This window comes from Mauremys mutica, chromosome 7 (assembly GCF_020497125.1).
Source record: "Mauremys mutica isolate MM-2020 ecotype Southern chromosome 7, ASM2049712v1, whole genome shotgun sequence".
Lineage (NCBI taxonomy): Eukaryota > Metazoa > Chordata > Testudines > Geoemydidae > Mauremys > Mauremys mutica.
The window spans coordinates 129,521,817-129,543,748 of NC_059078.1; the positions used below are offsets into that span (position 1 = coordinate 129,521,817).

Sequence of the window (21,932 nt, forward strand, 5' to 3'; positions counted from 1 at the left end):
GTCCTCCACATCCCTAGCTCTCTCTACTTGTTTTTGTATATAGTTCTTTACTGTTAGTATAGTTAGTTTTAGTGGTTAGTTAGTTTAGATAAGGATAGGGGGAGTACTTTCTCCCTCCCCCTCCCCGGTGCGGGCTCATGCCCAAGGCACCGGGCTTTAAGCCCTGTGCAGCGTGCCAGAGGCCTATGCCAGTGGGTGACCCTCACGGCTCCTGCCTCCGTTGCCTGGGCGAGGCACACCGTACAGATAAGTGTGCCATTTGTTCGGCTTTTAAGCCGCGGACGCGTAAGGACAGAGACAGTCGCCTCAAGCAGCTCCTTATGGAGGCGTCCCTCCAGCCCCCGGCACCGTCAGCGCCGGCACCGAGGGCTTCTTCGGTGCAGAGTGCACCCGCGGCACCGACCGGCGCCGGCACCGTGGCCACGGTACCTAAACCGCCGCCTAAGACGACCCGGCACCGCTCGCTCTCGCCTGCACGCAAGCAGAGACTGGCGAAGGCTGTAGCGAAGGCACGCACAGAGTCCGCCACGAGAGTGGCTGCGGCAGTGCGTAAAGCGGGCCCTGAGCCCTCGACTCCGGCTCCGCAAGCGCCGTCGAGTCCGGCACCGCCGCGCTCCCCGGCACCGACCGAGGTTGAGCCAAGGCTGCCTTCAACGCCGGAGACATTCTCCTCTGCCAGAGACCTCATCAGGCTCATAGAGGCTCCGAGCCTCCGGCCCCCGGCACTGCCGGTGCGGGCTGTTGTCTCTCTCGGCAAGCCGGCCAGGATGACAAGACCACCCTCTGTTGACGAGCGGCGTGGAAGACGGTCGAGGTCCCGGTCCCGGTCCCGGTCCCGGTCCAGGTCCCGGCGCAGGTCCCCGTCCCGCCGATCGGAGTCTCGTCGCCGCTCCTCTTCACGGCACCGAGCACCATCCCGACGCCGGTCTGAGTCCCGGTACCGCTCTCGATCTCGGTACCGGTCGCACTCCCGGCACCGATCCAGGTCACCGTACCGTCGGTACCGTCGGTCGCCTCGGCACCGCGACTCTCGGAGTCACTCCTGGCACCGCGGATCCCGGTCCCGGTCGAGCTCCCGGCGCCGGTCGAGCTCCCGGCACCGCCGGAGTCCACGCTTACGGTCACTGTCCCGTCGGCGCTCTGCGTATCGACCCTCGGTGCCGTCGGTGCAGGGCCTCCCGCCTTCAGCGGTTCAGTCCGTCGGCACTACAGCACCGCCTTGGCCATCCCGCACGGCTTCCGTAGCCTCCGGTGCCGATGATACTACCCACCGGTGGCCTACCCCACAAGGACTTCCGCATGAGCAGTGGGGCTACTGGGTCCCGTGGGGACAGCATGAAGGTCAGGGTATCCCGTTTCCCAGGAGGGATGTGACCACCAGCACCAGGGTCCCTGAAGCGACTGTTAGCCGGCTGCCTCCCTCTCCTCCGCACGAGCCATCTGCTCATCCGGTCCGCCAATCGCCCACGCTTCACGGTTCGGAGGAGGCTCACCCACCGGACGTAGAGCCGGAGCCGGTTCTGCAGGGTGCATCTTCGTCATCCTCGCCGGACGAGGCGGTGGCAGGGGCTGCGGCCAGCGAACCCCCGCCCATTGACCTCCGGGCCTTCCAAGACCTGCTTCGCAGGGTGGCGGCGTCCATGAATCTTCCCGTCGAGGAGGTCCAGGAGGATGAGGACCCAATCACCAATGTGGTGGGTGCAGATGCTCCCGTCCGCGTGGCGTTACCCTTCGTCCGGACCATTCAAAAGAACGCCACTACGCTCTGGCAGACCCCCGCTTCCATTCCTCCCACAGCACGTGGGGTCGAGCGGAAGTACTCAGCCCCACCATCAGGCTATGAGTACCTTTACTCCCACCCAACCCCGGACTCCCTCGTGGTCCAATCTGTTAACGACCGGGAGAGGCACGGCCAACCTGCCGCTGCGCCTAAGTCCAAGGACGCCAAGCGCATGGACTTGCTCGGCCGTAAGATCTACTCCGCCGGGGGTTTGCAGCTGAGGATCGCAAACATCATGGTCCTCCTCGCCAGGTACATCTTTGACATTCTGACGTCCCTGGCGAAGTTCTCGGAGCTCCTGCCTTCCACATCACGCCAGGAGTTCTCCACCTTGCTGGACGAGGGGAAGAAGTCCTCTCGGTCATCTATTACGGCCGCCCTCGACGCCGCGGACTCCGGGGCTCGGACCTTGGCATCCGGCGTGACAATGAGGCGCATCTCCTGGCTGCAGTCCTCCACCCTGCCGCCGGAGGTGCAATATACACTCCAGGACCTCCCCTTCGACACCCAGGGTCTGTTTTCCGAGAAGACGGATGCTCGGATCCAGACCCTGAAGGACGGGCGTGTTGCCATCCGCACGCTCGGAATGCACACGCCGGCGACGCAGCGCAGGCCCTTCCGGCCGCAGCCCTCCCGCTATCAACAGCGCTATCGCCCCTATACCAGCAGACGACCGACCCAAAATCGCCGTCGTCCGTCCGGCAACCGCCGCAACCAGGGCCAGGCCGCTTCCAAGACCCCTCAGGGGGCTAAGCAGGCCTTTTGATGGGACGATCGAGGACGGCCCATCACTCTCCCTACCGGATCCTTCCCCTTTATTTTACAACCGCCTTTCCCATTTCTTTTCGGCGTGGTCCCGCTTAACATCGGACAACTGGGTACTTCAAACAGTCCAGTCGGGATACCGCCTTCAATTTGTTTCGCCCCCGCCTTCCCACCCACCCTCCCTGTCCCTCTTCAGGGACCCCTCTCACGAGCAAGTCCTCTTGCAAGAGGTTCAGACTCTGTTGAGCGTGGGTGCCATAGAAGCAGTGCCTCAAGACAGGCGGGGCAGGGGATTCTACTCCCGTTATTTTCTCATCCCCAAGGCGAAAGGCGGGCTACGTCCTATCCTGGACCTTCGCGAGCTGAACAAATATCTGCTCAAGCCCAAGTTTCGTATGGTCACCCTGGGGACCATTATTCCTTCCCTGGATCCGGGAGTCTGGTTTGCCGCCCTCGACATGAAGGACGCCTACTTCCATGTCGCGATCTATCCTCCTCATCGGCGTTACCTTCGGTTTGTGGTCAACAACGCCCACTACCAGTTCGCCGTGTTGCCATTCGGACTCTCCACGGTGCCGAGGGTATTCACAAAATGCATGGCAGTCGTAGCAGCAGCCCTCCGCCGTCGTCAGATGCACGTCTACCCGTATCTCGACGACTGGCTGGTCCGAGCTCAGTCCCGTCAGCTCGTGATAGAACAGATGGCAGAAATTCTGTCTCTCTTTCAGCGGCTTGGTCTTCTCATCAACACCGAGAAGTCCACTTTGCTCCCAACGCAGCGGCTGGAGTTCATCGGAGCGGTTCTCGACTCCACGGTTGGCAGGGCCTCTCTTCCCCGCGCCCGGCACCAGACGATGGCCTCCATCATCCGGGATCTCGTCGCCTTCCCGACCACAACCGTGCGCTCCTGCCTACGCCTTCTGGGTCACATGGCCTCCTGCACATATGTCACCGCATATGCGCGGCTCCATCTTCGCCCCTTCCAGTCCTGGCTCGCGACGGTGTACCGGCCTCATCGAGACCCCATCGACATGGTGGTCACGGTCAACAGGACGGCCCTCGACTCCCTCCGCTGGTGGCTCACCCCGGAGGTCGTGTGTGCGGGGGTCCCGTTCCATCCTCCTCGCCCATCCGTTACGCTGACCACGGATGCCTCAGCGCTCGGTTGGGGGGCCCACCTGGGCGAGCTTCACACCCAAGGCCTTTGGTCGCCCCAGGAACTCGCGCTACACATCAATGTCCGCGAGCTCCGTGCCATCCGCCTCGCCTGCCGGACCTTCTGCTCCCACCTACAACGCCGTTGTGTAACAGTACTCACGGACAACACCGCTGCGATGTACTATGTAAACAAGCAGGGCGGAGCCCGCTCTTCTCCCCTCTGCGAGGAAGCGATCCTCCTGTGGGACTTCTGCGTGACCCACTTCATTCACCTAGAAGCGTCTTTTCTTCCGGGAGTGCAGAACACGCTGGCCGACCATCTCAGCAGGTCGTTTCTCTCCCACGAGTGGTCCCTTCGTCCCGACGTTGCACATACGATTTTCCAGAGGTGGGGGTTTCCCCGGGTCGACCTCTTCGCCTCCAAGGCGAACAGGAAGTGTCTCCAGTTTTGCTCGTTCCGAGGTCACTCGCCGGGCTCTCTGTCGGACGCCTTCCTGTATCCCTGGCAGTCTCACCTCCTCTATGCCTTCCCTCCCTTTCCTCTCGTGCACAGAGTGCTCCAGAAGCTGCGGAGGGATCGAGCCACCGTCATACTCGTGGCTCCGGCCTGGCCGAGACAGCATTGGTACACCCTGCTGCTCGAGCTCTCCGTTCGGGATCCCATCCCCCTCCCGTTATGGCCGGACCTCATCACGCAGGACTTCGGCAGACTCCACCATCCGAACCTGCAGTCCCTCCATCTTACAGCCTGGTACCTACGTGGTTGACCCACGCAGAGAGGGACTGTTCGGCGGCCGTGCAGCAAGTCCTGCTTGAGAGCAGAAAGCCTTCCACTCGCTCCACCTACCTGGCGAAGTGGAAGAGGTTCGCCCTCTGGTGTGACCAACGAGGACTCAACCCTTTCGTCGTACCCGTCCCTACCATCTTGGACTACCTTTGGTACCTTAAGGAGCAAGGTCTGGCGGTCTCCTCCTTGCGGGTACACCTGGCAGCGGTGTCCGCTTTTCATCCTTCTCTGGAAGGTCGCTCCATCTTTTCCAATCCGATGGTCTCCCGCTTCCTGAAAGGTCTGGACCGATTGTACCCGCCGGTGCGGCGTCCGGCCCCAACCTGGGATTTGAACCTCGTCCTGTCCAAACTCATGGGTCCGCCATTCGAACCGATGGCCACATGTTCTCTTCTTTACCTCTCCTGGAAGACGGCCTTTCTCGTCGCCATAACATCGGCCAGACGAGTCTCGGAGCTACGGGCGCTGATGGTAGGTCCGCCATACACTGTCTTCCACACAGATAAGGTGCAGCTTCGTCCGCATCCGGCCTTCCTGCCAAAAGTGGTCTCGGCTTTCCACCTCAATCAGGACATCTTTCTCCCGGTCTTCTTCCCGAAGCCCCATGCCTCGCCTCGGGAACAACAGCTCCACACCCTCGACGTCCGTAGAGCGCTCGCTTTTTACATCGAGCGGACGAAACCCTTTCGGCGGTCTACACAACTCTTCATAGCAGTCGCCGATCGCATGAAAGGCGAGCCGGTCTCTTCCCAGCGCATCTCCTCCTGGGTAACTCAGTGCATCAGGGCATGCTACGAGCTGGCTCGCGTGCCCCCGGGCCGCTTCACCGCTCATTCCACAAGGGCGCAAGCCTCGTCTGCCGCCTTCCTGAGCCAGGTCCCCATCCAGGACATCTGTTGAGCGGCCACATGGTCTTCGGTCCACACCTTCGCCTCCCACTATGCGTTGGTACAGCAGTCTCGAGACGACGCAGCCTTCGGCTCAGCAGTTTTACACTCTGCCACGTCTCACTCCGACCCCACCGCCTAGGTAAGGCTTGGGAATCACCTAACTGGAATGCATTGGAGCAATCACTCGAAGAAGAAAAGACGGTTACTCACCTGTAGTAACTGTTGTTCTTCGAGATGTGTTGCTCCAATCCATTCCAGACCCGCCCTCCTTCCCCACTGTCGGAGTAGCCGGCAAGAAGGAACTGAGGAGCGGACGGGCCGGCTGGGGTATATATTCAGCGCTATAGCGGCGCCACTCCAGGGGGCGCCCAGCCGGCCCGCCGGAGTTGCTAGGGTAAAAATCTTCCGAAGAGCCGTGCACGCGCGGCGCGCACACCTAACTGGAATGGATTGGAGCAACACATCTCGAAGAACAACAGTTACTACAGGTGAGTAACCGTCTTTTGTATAAGTAGGGGCATTTCCAGCAGATCGAGGGATGTGATCATTCCCCTCTACTCAGCACTGGTGAGGCCTCATTTGGAGTACTGTGTCCAGTTTTGGGCCCCACACTACAAGAAGGGTGTGGACAAATTGGAGAGAGTCCAGTGGAGGGCAACAAAAATGATTAGGGGGCTGGAGCACATGACTTATGAGGAGAGTCTGAGGGAACTGGGATTGTTTAGTCTGCAGAAGAGAAGAATGAGGGGGGATTTGATAGCTGCTTTCAAGTACCTGAAAGAGGGTTCCAAAGAGGATGGATCTAGACTGTTCTCAGTGGTAGAAGATGACAGAACAAGGAGTAATGGTCTCAAGTTGCAGAGGGGGAGGTTTAGGTTGGACATTAGGAAAAACTTTTTCACTAGTAGGGTGGTGAAGCACTGGAATGGGTTACCTAAGGAGGTAGTGGAATCTCCTTCCTTAGAGGTTTTTAAGGTCAGGCTTGACAAAGCCCTGGCTGGGATGGTTTAGTTGGGTTTGGTCCTGCTTTGAGCAGGGGGTTGGACTAGATGACCTCCTGAGGTCCCTTCCAACCCTGAGATTCTATGATTCTATGATTCCCCAGAAGTCAGCTTGCATGGGGCTGTGGGTACAGGAAGAGGGGCTCAGACCTCCCTAAAGGAGCAAGGCCCCCCAGGTTCCAGCACCCATATAGGACGATAGATGGTGGGGCTCAGAGGCTCTGCATCCCTAATCTCCCTGTACTCCCCTTGCCATTTACTCACCTGTCCTTCCAGTATCCCACCCCTTCCCTTTCCTTACCACCCAACCCCACTTATCCCCATTGCCCCAGCCCCAAACTCCTCTCCTGTTGACCCCACCACTCTTCTGCCTCCTAATCTCTCCTCCCCTAACTGCACTTTTTCAGCTCTCAGCACTGCTCCCCCTCGCACATGCACTCCCCCTCACTGCTCTGCCCCCCATATTCCTAGATACGCACCAAAAAGATTATAAGAATTTTAAAAAGTTATGAGTACTTCCTGCTGTGGGCTGTGTACCAGGAATGCCTTGACCTGAAACACACTCAGGTCCATTGTTCAGGAAACATGATTATATTATCCTATCTTTCATTCCCCCTATAATTAGTCAATGCTAATTTCTGTAATCAGTGCTGGCTCTCTCCTGTGATAATCCCTCAGGTGCAAAAGTAGCAATATGCCCAGCAGGCATTCTCACATATCTGTGCTGAATATGTGTAATTTGTTATCTTTCTGAAAATAGTTAGAGCCCCCTTCTAAATTAGCATGGCACATTTTCCCCCTCTCTCCTTCCCAAAAAACTGACAGAGGTGGCTAGTAGCAACATGCCTAGAAATCATTCTTATTGAATTTACAGTGCTTGGGTCTAGCTCAGGTTCAATGACCACAGCATGTCCCTTTGAACCACCAAATTACTGTGACTATAGAAAGGGCCGGTGCAAGGATAGTTCACGCCCTAGGTGAAACTTCCACCTTGCGCCCCCCCCGTCCGGCCCCCTGTGAGGGGGCTGTGTCGGCCCCCAGGCCTCCACCAGGGGGCTGGTCCCAGGCCTCAGTGTGGGATGGGGGGCTGGCTACTTCCTGCGGGAAGTGGAGTGACCCGGCCCCAGCCTGCTCTGCTCCCCAGGCTTGCGGGGAGGCGGAAGGGGGGAACCGCCACCCAGCACTCGCCGGCGTGTGGCTGGGAGCCAGGGGAGCAGAGCAGGCTGGGGCAGGTCGCTCCACTTACCATGCGGTGAGTTCAGTATTGGGCCTGGCTGAGTCTTCAGGGGAGCGGGGACGGGGCTAGGGTGAAGCAGGGGTGGGGGCCATGGGGAAGACCCGGGGAGCCCCCCCCTGCAGCAACTCCCACCCCTGCGGCAGCTGCCCGCCCAACCCCCCTCTGCCTGGGGAGCCCCCCCTGCGGCAGCTCCCAGCCCTGCGGCAGCTCCCCGCCCCCCCTCCACCCGGGGAGCCCCCCCGTGGCAGCTCCCAGCCCTGTGGCACGCCCCTGCAGCAGCTCCCTGTCCCCTCCCTCTGCCCAGGCAGCCCCCGCCAGCAGCAGCTCACCTCCGCTCCGCCTTCTCCCACCTCCCAGGCTTGCGGTGCCAATCAGCTGTTTGGCATGGCAGGCCTGGGAGGGGAGGAGAATTAGAGCGGGGGCGGCATGCTCAGGGGAGAAGGCGGAGCGGAGGTGAGCTGGGGTGGGGAGCGGTTCCGCTGCATCATGCCCCCACCCGTTACTTGTTGCGGGCAGCCCTCCCCGCACCCCCTGCCCCAGCTCACCTCCACTCTACTGCCTCCCCTGAGCGCGCTTTTTGGCGCCCCCAACCACTTGGCGCCCTAGGTGGTCGCCTAGTTGGCCTAGTGGTTGCACCAGCCCTGACTATAGACTGCCTAGAAACCCTCTTACCTAGCCTTGCTGCATATGTGAAATCCAGTCTCTTTCGCATGTGAATATTTGGCAGATCTAGACAGCTAAACTCTTCCTGTAATAACATTTTCAATATTGCTTCCCAAAGGAGCATTGAGTACCATGTACTAGGTGAGATAAATGTCAAGTGACTGATAGTTTGAGCCCCAGGTGTGTGCACAAAATGTTATAAGAACCTGTTTATTTTGTAAAATGCTGGGTTTTTTTCAGGGGCTGTATCTCAATCCCTTAGAATCATAGAAATGTAGGCCTGGAATGGACCTCAAGAGGTTATCTAGTCCAGCCCCGTGTCTTGAGTCAGGATTCAGTATTATCTAGCCCAGTGGTTCTCAAACTTCTGCATTGGTGACCCCTTTCACACAGCAAGTCTCTAAATGTGACCCCCCCCCTTATAAATTAAAAACACATTTTTAAAATATTTAACACTATTATAAATGCTGGAGGCAAAGCGGGGTTTGGTGATGGAGGCTGACAGCTTGCAACCCCCATGTAACAACTGTGCAACCCCCTGAGGAGTCACGACCCCCAGTTTGAGAACCCCTAATCTAGCCCATCTGTGATAGGTATTTGTCTAACCTATTCTTAAAAACTGCCAATGACAGAGATTCTACAACCTCCCTAAGGTAATTTGTTCCAGTGCTTAACTACACTTACAGTTAGGAAGTTTTTCCTATATGTCTAACCTAAATCTCCCTTGCTACATAACTTCTTGTTCTGTCTCAGTGTAAAGGAGAACAATTTATCATCCTCGTCTTTGTAACAACCTTTTACATACATGAAGACTGTTATTATATCCCCCCTCAGTCTTCCCTTCTCCAGACTAAACAAACCCGTTTTTTCAATCTTTCCTTATAGGTCATGTTTTCTAGACCTTTAACCATTTTTATTGCTCTTCTTTGGACTTTTTCCAATTTGTCCACATCATTCCCAAAATGTGGTGTCCAAAACTGGACACAATACTCCAGCTGAGGCCTTACTGGTGCTGTGTAGAGTGGAATAATTACTTCTTATGTCTTGCTCTCAACACTCCTTCTAAAATATCCCAGAATATTGTTTGCTTTTTTGCAACAGTATTACATTGTTGACTTGTATTTAGCTTATGATCCACTATAACTCAAGATCCTTTCCTGCACTACTCCTTCATAGGCAGTCATTTCCCATTTTGTATTTGTGAAATTGCTTATTCCTTTCTAAGTGCAGTACTTTGAAATTGATTGTTCCTTTCTAAGTGCAGTACTTTGCATTTGTCCTTATTGAATTTTACCCTATTTATTTCAGGCCATTTCTCCTCAGGCCATTTCTCCAGTTCGTGAAGATCATTTTGAATTTTAATCCTGTCCCCCAAAGCGCTTGCAACCCCACACCGCTTGGTATCAGCCACAGACTGTATAAGTGTACTCTCTATGCTATTATCCAAATCATTTATGAAGATATTGGATAGAACCAGACCCACTCAATATGTCCTTCCAGATTGATTGTGAACCATTGATAGCTAGTCTCTGATTTTCCAACCAGTGCTGCATCCACCTTATAGTCTATGCTATATTTCCCTTGTTTGCTTATGAGAAGGCCATGTGAGACAGTATCAAAAGCCTTTCTAAAGTCCAGATATATCACTCCAACTTCTTTCACCCTCTCCACAAGGCTTGTTCCCTGTCAAATAAGGGTGTTAGGTTGGTTTGGCATGATTTGTTATTGACAAATTCATGTTGATTGTTCCTTATAACCCTATTATCTTTAAGGTGCTTGCAAATTTATTTTTAATCATTTGTTCACATATCTTTCCAGGTACCAAAGTTAAGCTGACTGGACTATAAGTTCCTGGGTTCTCCTTATTCCCCCGTTTATATTTCCCCTTTTCCAGTCCTCTGGGATCTCTCCCGTACTCCATGAGTTCTCAGAGATAATTGCTAATGGCTCAGAGATCTTTTCAGCCAGTTGCTTAAGTATTCTAGGATGTATTCTGTCAAGCCCTGATGACTAGAGGACATCTTGTTTGTCTAAGTATTTCTTAACTTGTTCTTTCCCTATTTTAGCCTCAGATCCTGCCCCATTGACACTGACGTTCACTGTGTTAGTCGGCCAATCTCTGCTAACCTTTTTTGGTGAAAACTGAAACAAAAAGACATTTAATACTTTGGCCATTGTTGCATTTTCTGCTTTTGTCTTTCTCTCCTCATTGAGTAATGGGCCTACTCTGTCCTTGGTCAGCCGCTTGCTTCTAATGTATTTATAAAATGTTTCCTTGTTACCCTTTTAGTTCCTAGTTTACTAGTTTAATCTTATTTTGTGTCTTGGCCTTTTTAATTTTGTCCCTACATGCTTGTGTTTGTTGTTTTTTTATATTCATCCTTCATAATTTGACTTAGTGTCCACTTCTTGTATGACTCTCTTTTTTTTAAGTTTCAGGTCACTGAAGATCTCCTGGTTAAGCCAGTGTGATCTAGTGAGGGGTGTGTTTTTAGTGGCTCCCACGATGGGAGAAAGCAAAAGGGACAGGATGGGCTGGATCTCACAAGATTTCCAGCCCTTACAGGACTTTCAGGATTGGCTTAAGGTGTTGTGGGATTTGGTATGCGATTTGGAGCCATGATAAGAGCCATTTGTTCAGGACTTCCTATTTGCTGGTTTCCAGCAGTCAGCCCTCACTCTCTTATTTAGGTTGGCTATGCTAGTTGCCACTTTGGGGCTGAGAAGGAATTTTTATCCATATCACCTGATTGGCCAAGGCTGGTTGGGTTTTTTTCACCCTTCTCACAGTGAAACCTAGGGACTGGGTTTTGGGCAACCAGAGGGTTGGAATTCTTCCCAGAGGGCACAGTTTGAACCTTTGTGAGAGTCCTTTAGTTGTTGCAACTTTTGGCAGGTGGTCAGTGCAGGAACTCACTGATTTAGGCTCCAGATCCAAAAAAGTATCATAAGGGGCATCCCGAGGGCATCTCCTTATGAGACGGGAGCATAGGATCTAACCCCCTCGGGGAAAATGTGAACCAGGGCTGGGGCACTATGCCAGGGGGACCACCCCACCAATGTGTTTGATGGTGGTGCTGACTGGGGGTCAATGCCCCTTCTCACCTCATCCTCTGAAAGGGGGAGGGATGCTAGCAGGCAAGGTGCAGTGCCCAGAGATCCCTCCATGGATTGGCTCCCCGTGCGGTGGGCACTCCAAGAATTGGCAAAGTATCAATGGGGTGTAAGTGACTGTGCTGGGCTGTCCCTAATGGGAATTTAGGATGTAATTTGACTAAAAGAGTTGCAGCCTGGTGTGATGGGTTCGGTCACAGAGACCCCCTTGGGACTGTCACTTGATGTGCTGGAATGACATCTCAGCCCATTTTCCCTGCCAGCTTCGGACTCCAGAACCCCGCCTTGTTGAGCCAGACACACTAGCCTGCTGCAACACAGACCCAGGTGTGGTCCATGCCCCCAAAGCTGCAGACTTTAACCAAAAACTGCTCAGCAGGTCTCCTATCTCCGGCACCCAGACACCCAGCTCTCAATGGGATCCAAACCCCAAATGAATCCGTTTTACTCTGTATAAAGCTTATACATAGTAAATTCATAAATTGTCCACCCTCTATAACACTAAGGGCTTGGCTACACTTACAAGTTGCAGCGCTGGTGGAGGCTTTCCAGCGCTGCAACAACACCCCGTCCACACTTGCAGGGCACAACCAGCGCTGCAACTCCCTGGTTGCAGCGCTGGCTGAAAACCCATCCCGGCAGGGGTATAAGGAGTGCAGCGCTGGTGATCCAGCGCTGCTCAGCAGGTGTGGACACTCACCAGCGCTTTACCTGTCCTCCAGGGAATAAGTAGTTATCCCAGAATTCCTGTTCAGCCACTCTGCACATCAGTTTGCACTCTACTGCTCTTGCCTCAGGTGACCCGCCCTTTAAATGCCCCGGGAAATTTAAAAATCTCCTTCCTGTTTGCTGCAGCCAGGTGTGGAGTGCAATCAGTTTTAATCAGTTACAGGTGACCATGCCTCCACGCGGCAAACGAGCCCCAGCATGGAGCACTGGTGAATTGCAGGACCTCATCAGTGTTTGGGGTGAGGCATCTGTTCAGGCACAGCTGCGCTCCGGCCGTAGGAATTACGATATCTTTGAGCAGATATCAAGGGCCATGCTGGATCGGGGCCATGATCGGGACGCAGTACAATGCAGGGTGAAAATTAAAGAGCTGCGGAGTGCCTATTACAAAGCCCGAGAGGGGAATCGACGATCCGGAGCTGCTCCCACGACCTGCCGTTTTTACAGGGAGATGGATGAGATACTTGGGGGTGACCCCACTGCCAATCCAGGATAACGATGGACACTTCTGAGCAGGCTGGGGGACAGGAGGAGGAGGCGGAGGAGGCGGCGGAGGCGGAGGCGTGGGGGGGGGAGGAAACCGCGAGTGAAGCTCCTGGCATGGGGGAAGAAACCGCAGATTCCCTGGAGGCATGCAGCCAGGAGCTCTTCTCAAGCCAGGAGGAAAGTACCCAATCGCAGCAGCCAGCAGTTGCAGAAGGACAAGCAGAGGAGCGTGTTACCGGTAAGCGGCTTTTATTTTCTGGGTGAAATGTTTCTGGAGAGGAGGGGGGGTTATGGATGCATGCATGCCAGCCTCTAGATGTGGAATAGCCCGTTGATGTGGTCTATCACGTCGCGGTAATCTGCTTCAGTTATCTCAGCAAAAGCTTCATCCAGAGCGTGGGCAATATGCCTGCGCAGGTTTATAGGCAGAGCCACTGTGTCCCTTGTCCCAGTGACGGTGACGCGTCCGCGCCACTCTTCTGCCAGTGGTGGGGGGACCATTTCTGAACACAGGCAAGCCGCATAGGGTCCGGGTGGAATCCACATTGCTCTAAAAGAGCCCCCCGCTGTTCCCTAGTGACTCGCAGTAGGGAAACATCTTCCAGGATTAAGTCCTGTGAAAAATGTTGGGAGACTCTTTAGTGAAGAGATAGGGAGATAAGATCACCCCTGCATCTGCATCTTCATTTCACTCAACCCCTCTAGCACTCCAGATTACCCGAAGCAACCAGCTCCCCTCTTTCACCCAAGCCCCACTTCTCCCCATATAAGCACTGCTCACTCACCATTTCGTGGCTTCTGTAGTGTTATGCGTGTGGGTAAAAGAATGCTTAAATAAGAACTCACTCCCTCAGTGTAACAATTCATGTCTGGAGATAGTGGATACAATGCTGCCCGTGTTAAATGTTGTCATTTCTGTTTCTACAGTGACCTTGACTACTGGACTGCCCAGATGTTCAACATCACAGAGGCTTCAAAATTTGAGAAAAAATCCCCGAAAGAGCAAAGAAGACATGCTGAAAACTGTTCTTAATCAGTCTGCTCGAGAGAGTAAGGACTTGAAGGATTGGCGAGAGAAAGAAAGCAGGACACGCAAGAGAAATGCAGTGGCCAAGAGGAAAACCACGGAGCGGCTGCTAAGCATCCTGGAGCGCCAAGCGGAGTCTATAGAGTCACTCGTTGCCATGCAAGCAGAGCACTACCGTGCTACTCCCCCACCCGCCCCGTCCTTTGTGCCTTGTGCCCCAATGTCAGCTCAAACCACCTTTCCCCAGCATCCAGGTTCTTACCACCACCAGCTGCCTCCAACACCTGTACGTTCCCCAACCAGCCCTGATACCTACCACCACCCTTACCCTCTGCATTCAACCCCCATCACCATGCAGTATATGAACCCTGAAGTGCAGGATTCATTAAACAGCAATCCAGACAGGGCATATGCAAACTTGTGACTGTACAGTTCACCAACCCACACCCCTGCCCTCTTGTGTTCATGAAATGTTGTGTGTCTGTCTGTCTGTCAAGGAAGTTTTTTTCTTTTCAATAAAACAATTCTTGGCTTTGAAAACAGTCTTTATTATAGCAGATAGTGAAAGATACCTTAGCCCAGTAAAGAAAGAGGCACTACAAATCATATTATTATTATGGATAATAGAATAACAGTGTAAGCAGTGCAATTCACTCCCATGCAAGGCAGCAAACATTACTGTTGGCTTTCAGCCTCAAATTCTTCCCTCAAGGCATCCCTAATCCTTGTAGCCCTGTGCTGGGCCTCTCTATTAGCCCTGCTCTCTGGCTGTGCATATTCAGCCTCCAGGACTTGAACCTCGGTGGTCCATGCCTCATTGAATGTTTCACCCTTCCCTTCACAAATATTATGGAGGGTACAGCAAGCGGATATAACCGCGGGGTGCTGCTTTCCCCCAAGTCTAGCTTCCCATACAAGCAACGCCAGCGGGCTTTTAAACGCCCAAAAGCACACTCCACAGTCATTCTGCACCGGCTCAGCCTGTAGTTGAACCGGTCCTTGCTCCTGTCAAGCTTCCCTGTATAGGGTTTCATGAGCCAAGGCAGTAACGGGTACGCGGGGTCTCCAAGGATCACAGTGGGCATTTCGACATCCCCTACTGTGATCTTCCTGTCTGGGAAAAAAGTCCCTGCCTGCATCTTCCTGAACAGGCCACTGTTCCGAAAGATGCGTGCATCATGCACCTTTCCAGGCCAGCCTGTGTAAATGTCAATGAAACGCCCGCGGTGATCCACAAGCGCCTGGAGAACCATAGAGAAATACCCCTTACGATTAACGTACTCTGATGCCAGGTGGGGGGGGCCAGAATAGGAATATGCGTCCCATCTATCGCCCCTCCACAGTTAGGGAAACCCATGTGTGCAAAGCCATCCACAATGTCCTGCATGCTCCCCAGAGTCACGGTCTTTCTTAGCAGGATGCGATTAATTGCCTTGCAAACTTGCATCAAAACGATTCCCACGGTCGACTTTCCCACACCAAACTGGTTCCCGACCGACCGGTAGCTGTCTGGAGTTGCCAGCTTCCAGATTGCAATAGCCACTCGCTTTTCCACCATCAGGGCAGCTCTCAATCTTGTGTCCTTGCGCCGCAGAGTGGGGGCGAGCTCAGCACACAGTCCCATGAAAGTGGCTTTTCTCATACGAAAGTTCTGCAGCCACTGCTCGTCATCCCAGACTTCCATGACGATGTGATCCCACCACTCAGTGCTTGTTTCCCGAGCCCAAAAGCGGCGTTCAACGGTGCTGAGCATTTCCGTAAATGCCGCAAGCACTTTAGTGTCACACGCGGCAGGCAAATCCATATTGATATCATCGTCGGACTCCTCACTGTCACTTTGGAGCTGAAGGAATAGCTGGACTGCCAAACGTGTTGTGCTGGTGACACTCATCAGCAGAGTCCTCAGCAGATCGGGCTCCATTTGCCACAGAAATCGCGATTCACACAGAGAGTAACAGAAAGACACTCACAATGGCGCCAAACGCTGCTGGAAAGAGTGAATGCTGGGATGTGAAGCGATGCACCACGGGGCGCTGGCAAACAGGAAGTGGAATGACCCGCACACTTCCTTCCCCTTCCCACAATACTCAGCGCCAAAACGGCGCCAAAACGGGACGAGGTGCTCTGTGGGATAGCTGCCCACAATGCACCTCTCAATACAGCGCTGGAAAGTGCTGCAAGTGTGGCCACACTGCAGCGCTGGTAGCTGTCAGTGTGGCCACACTCCAGCGCTGGCCCTTCCACAGCTGCATGACCAGCGCTGTAACTCCCAGCGCTGCAACTTGTAAGTGTAGCCAAGCCCTGATAGAGAGATATGCACAGCTGTTTGCTCTCCCAGGTATTAATCACTTACTTTGGGTTTATTAATAAACAAAAGTGATTTTATTGAGTATAAAAGTAGGATTTAAGTAGTTCCAAGTAATAACAGACAGAACAAAGTAAGTCACTAAGCAAAATAAAGCAAAAACACATAAATCTAAGCCTAATACATTAAGAAACTGATTACAGGTAATATCTCACCCTCAAAGATGTTCCAATAAGCTTCTTTCACAGACTAGACTCCTTCCTAATCTGGGCCCAATCCTTTCCCCTGGTACAGTCCCTGTTAGCAGACATTTTAGGTGGAAACTAGGGGTTTCTCATGACTGGCAGCCCCCTTTGTTCTGTTCCATCCCCTTTTATAGCTTTGGCACAAGGCGGGAATCTTTTGTCTCTCTGAGTCCCCACCCCTCCTTCTAAATGGAAAAGCACCAGGTTTAAAATGGATTTCAGTATCAGGTGACATGCTCACATGTCCTGTGAGACCCCAAGCCTCCATTCTTCCTGGGCTGGCTCACAGGAACACAGGAAGGCTTGTGAGTAAATAGAGCCATTTACACCCAATTGTCCTAGTCAATGGGAGCCATCAAGATTCTAAACCACCATTAATGGCCCACAATTTGCATACTTACAATAGGACCCCAGAGTTATACTTCATATTTTTAGCTTCAGATACAAGAATGATACATGCATACAAATAGAATGAACACATTTAGTAGATTATAAGCTTTGTAACAATACTTTACAAGAGACCTTTTGCAGAAAGCATATTTCATTTACATCATACTCATAAGCATATTTCCATAAAACATTATGGAATGCAATGTCATACCTGGTTAAAACACATACCACATATCCTTGCCGCCTTCTGTGCAGTGAGCACACCAGTTTCAAACACATTTTACTCTTGTGCCCTTAATAATGTTTCTTTAAAAAACTGCTAACTCTTCGGAACTCTTTTTTCCCTTGGACTTGCTTCCCAAGGGATCTTACCTACCAATTCTGAGTTTGCTAAAGTCTTCTGTTTTGAGATCCATTGTCTTTATTCTGCTGTTTTCCATCCTACTATGATTTAGGATATGTCTACACTACCGGCGGGCAGCGATCAATCCAGCAGCGATCGATTTATCGCATCTAGTCTAGATACTCCAGCTCGGCAAGAGGCGCAGGCGGAGTCGATGGGGGAGCGGCAGCAGTCGACTCACCGTGATGAAGACACCACTGTGTGATTTGTCGGGATGACAAATTCTCGGCTGGGGGGAGGATGCAAGCAGAGTCAGGATGAGCTCTACCCTGACATCCAGTGGTAAATTATGAGGAGTGGGCAAAGGAATTTCAAGAATGTGCATTTGCATTGGTAAACCCACTCCACTTAGCCTAACACACAGCAGCCTGGGATGGTTATTTTCATAGCTGTGGGATCCCCAATTTCTTTGTTATTGGGGCAGGAAGGAAAAAAAGTGCTGTCACCCTAATTATGTGAATGAGGAACTATGAGACTGCTTTATGACAAAAATGACTCAACCTACATTAAATAGCACTTGCTAGACAAGGGACATGGGTTCCAAAACCCAGTGAAAGGAAGAGAGGTTGGGGACTGGTGTGTGTACCTGATGGTATGGGCCCCTTTTGAGGGCCTGGAACACCAATTGCACATCCTCCTCTCTCCACTGTTAAAGAGCAGAGCTAATTTTGAATCCTTTAGGAGTCCATCTAGAGGCTGCTGACCTGAATTCACGTTGGGCCAATGTGGCACTGGGGCTCCCCTACTACAAGCTGAAACCACTAAGAGCTGAAATCACTAAAAGAGCTAAGCTTACTGAGCTGAGATCACTGAGTGGGGGAGCCTGAAGATCGATTGCTAAGCGGCTGGCAGAGCAGAGCAGTCTGCAGCATGTTGGAGCAGCCCATAGAACAGTGAGCAGTGTGGAGCGGTTTGTTGGGACGGCTGACGTGGTTCACGGGTCTGCTGGAGGAACAGCACAGCTGGTGGAGTGGAGCCAGTTGTGGTGAAGGCTGCAGCAGAACTCCACGGAGAAGCAGGGCAGTCGGCCCTGGCCCACGTAAGGTGCCCCTTAACACCCTGTGTGCGGCCCCCCCCCATTTCCACCCAGGCTGGGTGGGGGTAAAACTCTGCAGATAAACTTTTGAACTCTGGGGTGGCACTGACTAGAGACAGAGACTTTTGGGTTGTTGGACTTTGGGGTGATTGGACTTAAGACCCTAAAGGGGAAAGGACATTGCCAAATGTACTTGGAGGTGGGTTTTTTGCTTATGGTTTGTGTATAGTCCTGTTTGTGGTGTCTCTCCAACGTGATGCCGCATTGGTTCCCTCCTTTATTAAAAGGATTTTGCTACACTCGGACTCTGTGCTTGCGAGTGGGGAAGTATTGCCTCCTAGAGTGGTAGGTAATTGTCCCAGGTCACTGGGTGGGGGCTCGAGCCGGTTTTGCATTGTGTTATTGAAACAGAACCCCTGGATACTGAACCCGGCCCTTGTTGCTGCCAACTTAGAGGGGCAGAAGGGTTACATAAGTATGTTGACTTCACGTAGCTGAAGTTGTGTAACTTAGATCGATCCGCCCCGCCCAGTGTAGACCAGGGCTTAGAATCATGAATTCTATCATTTCATGATCACCTTCACCCGAACTGCCTTCCACCTTCAAAATCTCAGCCTTTCTTCTAGTTGCTTTTTCCACCTTCTGTAATAAAAAGTTGTGTCCAATGCATTCCAAGACTTGTTGGATAATCTGTACCCTGCTATATTTTCCCATTTGTAATCCTGTATTTATTTTCCCTTGTTCAACTGACCCCAAATTTGGACCACTAATGCTGCCCAGCACCCCCATGAGCATGGGCAGTAGGTGAACACATGGTTGGGGGAGGCTAGCCCCCAGCTCTCCCCCCCTCTGCCCCAGGCCCCCCCTCTGCTTCTGCCCCCCCCCTTTGTTGGAGACCAGAGCGCACACACACCCCGTGGCCATGGGCCCCTCCATGTGCCCCCACCCACAGCATGCTGGGCAGGCAGAACAGCTGGAGCGCCTTCAGCCCTAGCGCTGTGCTGGGCGGGCGGCAATGTCCCAGCACCTCCAGTGCCAGATGGATAGGTGGCGCGCGCAGTGTGCCCCCTCCTTCCCGGGTCTTGTACATACCAGCCCCGGCCTGCCTCCCCCCTCAGCCTCTTGGCCACACTGGGAAGGGATTGGGAATGGATGGAAGCAGGCAGGCAGGAGGGGGCTTGGGGACAGATTGTGGGCAGGGCCATGCCAGGCTGTTTGGGAAGGCACAGCCTTCCCCTGCCTCTGCTATCTGTTGCCCATACCCATAAGGCAGAGCAAATTTCAGGACAATCTGAGTGTCTGGATTTACTTAGAAGAGTTGTCATTTTAAACAGAATGTACTTTTCAATCTTAGCTATAACAGCGCTGACACTCTGGTATAATTTGCTTGACAATTGCCCTTCAGTGGTACACAGCAGTTGCTATGCAATCACCTGCCCTTCAGTGGCCTATAGTTGTCATAGTGGTGCACCCTTGAATCATGAATAAGAACTGGAGAATAACTGCATAAATGCTTTAAAATATACGAGGTTAAATTTAACTCCAGCAGCACTGTGCTTGAGCATGGGTCTGTGCTGTACTCAGGAGAAGAGGTAAAGGAAAGAATGTGGTGGCAGAGTTTGATAGTCTGCTCCAGAGCCTTAAGGGGGCCCGTTTCCTTCACCTGTGCTGCTCTCTCCATGTACTCTGCGAGAGGCACATTTTCAATGGCAAACCCTCATATGCCCTCCATCTCTCATTGCAAACCTCTCACTCTCTTACAGATTAATCTTCCACTGTACTATTTTCATCTCAGGTTTCCCCACTAGTCCTCGTTGCTCTGCCTCCCTGTAATCTTGGGGTAGGGAAGGTGAAGAGGCAATGAACTTTGATGTTGTCAAATCTACAATGACAACTCCAGGAAAATGAGTCTCAAAGTCCAAATAGTAGTGGGGGTGATTTACAGCTTTACAGTTGTTTGTGATATGATATGAAAGTAGTCAGTCAACAGATCAGAACAATACAGTGTCCTGTGCCTGGCTGCTTTGCCTCATATCACATGATACTGCAGGGTCAGAACTCCACTACCGTCTAGGAAAGGAACAAGTTCTGGAAACAAAACCCAGTTGATCCACTATTCCTGCTGTAGCCTGTTCCTTTTAACATCAGCTGAAACTCTTGCTTGGCTCTTCAGCACAGGTAGGAAAAATGGGATTCTGACTGACACAGGAGGATGCTGAAAGGTTTTGCTGGAATCCCATGAAAAGGACGATGCTAGGTCTGGAAACCTCCCTTCCCTCCTTCACCAAACAGTACACCTCTTCCCCCCATCTCAATATCTCCTGGGAGTAAGAGTTCAACCCTCCTTTCTCCCTACCATTCCACCCTATAATTTTCCAATCATCTGTTCTTCCATCTCCCCCCCAGTACCACACACCCCCTGTACCCTAGACTGTCCTCACCTATCCCAATCTGGGTTTTGGTTGACTGACATGGTCTGCCAATCTGGGTCTCAGTCATATGGTGCATGGCAATCATCTGGTTTTCAGTCACACAGCACATGCCCCAGTCTTGGTCACAGGGTGGGTGCTATCCTTCTGGATCTCAGGGTGACCAGATGTCCCGATTTTATAGGGACAGTCCCAATTTTGGGGTCTTTTTCTTATATAGGCTCCTATTACCCCCCACCCCCATCCCAATTTTTCACATTTGCTGTCTGGTCACCCTAATCTCAGTTGTAGAATGCAGACTGCATGGCACGTACCACCTACCTGGGTCTCAGTCACATGGCATATTCCACGTGGCTGAGAAAGTGCAATAACTTATAACAGCTTTATGGTATGCAGTTGCTGTTTTAGCCATATTGGTCCCAGGATACTGATCTGGAAAAAAAGCACCCTGTAAGCTCAAAAGTTTGTCTCTCTCACCAACAGAAGTGAGTAAAGCTATTGCCCCCCCCCCCCTGTAACAGCTTTATTAACATTACAGCTCAGGAAGTTGCCAGTTCACACATGGATCATATCTGCAACTTGTCTGTTTCCTGGCTCAATGTGTTTCCAGAGTAAATTTGGTCCCTTACCATTTTGTTTCTAATTTGTATTTGACAAGAAAATAAAGTTTTCAACCAAGGAAACTCTCCCTTCCTGGGGCCCCGGGGCAGCCACCCCAATACAAACAGACAGTTGTTAGCTGCCGGGGCATCACCCACATTCCTAAGGCCTGGACTTTGTGACTAGTTACCCAGGTGGAGGCCTGCGCTCAGACCCAAGGCCACACCCCCCAGGGGTGACCCAAAGCCGAGCGAGGGCAAGTGCGCCCCAGGTGGGCGGGGCCTGCTCAGCTGCGGTGATGGGGGACCAGTGCGGGGGCTCCGGCGCCAGGTGCGTGTGAGGGGGCGGGGCGGACGCGGTGGGGGCGGGGCGGGGCGGAAGTTGTCCTTCTCCGAGGGGGTTTCCGGAGCTCGCGTCGCTCGCTCCCCTCAGACGTGTCGCGCCGCCTTTCCCGCCGGCTGCGCAGCGGCCGGGCCTCCGGGCGAACGGAAAGTGCGTAAGTGGCTTTGCGAATGGGGACTGGCGCGGTCCGGCTGGTGAGGGACACCGGGAGCTGGGGGCACCGGGGGGGGGCGGTGTGACAGAGGGTGGGGGTTGCTGGGGGTAGCGGGTGGAGGTGGCTGGGGGCACCTGGGGGGGCGGTATGACAGGGGGTGGTGGTGGTAGCGGGGTGTGTGTGTGGAGGTGGCTGGGGGGGGTGGTATGACAGAGGGTGGGGGCTGCTGGGGGTAGTGGGGGGGTGGAGGTGGCTGGGAGCACCTGTGGGGGTGGTATGACAGAGGGTGGGGGCTGCTGGGAGTAGCGGGGGGGTGGAGGTGGCTGGGGGCACCTGGGGGGGGCGGTATGACAGAGGGTGGTGATAGCAGGGTGTGTGTGTGGAGGTGGCT

At 53.2% G+C, this 21,932-nt stretch overlaps 1 protein-coding gene across 7 annotated transcripts in view; it reads left to right on the forward strand.

Moving 5' to 3' along the window:
• The first annotated feature begins 21,431 nt into the window (after positions 1 to 21,431).
• ALDH18A1 (aldehyde dehydrogenase 18 family member A1) overlaps positions 21,432 to 21,932 on the forward strand; it is a 114,477-nt gene continuing 113,976 nt past the window's right edge. For 2 of the 7 annotated variants that reach the window (XM_045024027.1, XM_045024025.1), the window contains exon 1: positions 21,433 to 21,541. The gene's annotated coding sequence lies outside the window, so the exon portion shown is untranslated. Of the gene's footprint in view, positions 21,582 to 21,932 lie in introns of all 7 variants that reach the window. The other 5 variants (XM_045024026.1, XM_045024034.1, XM_045024032.1 and 2 more) reach the window with 5 other exon arrangements.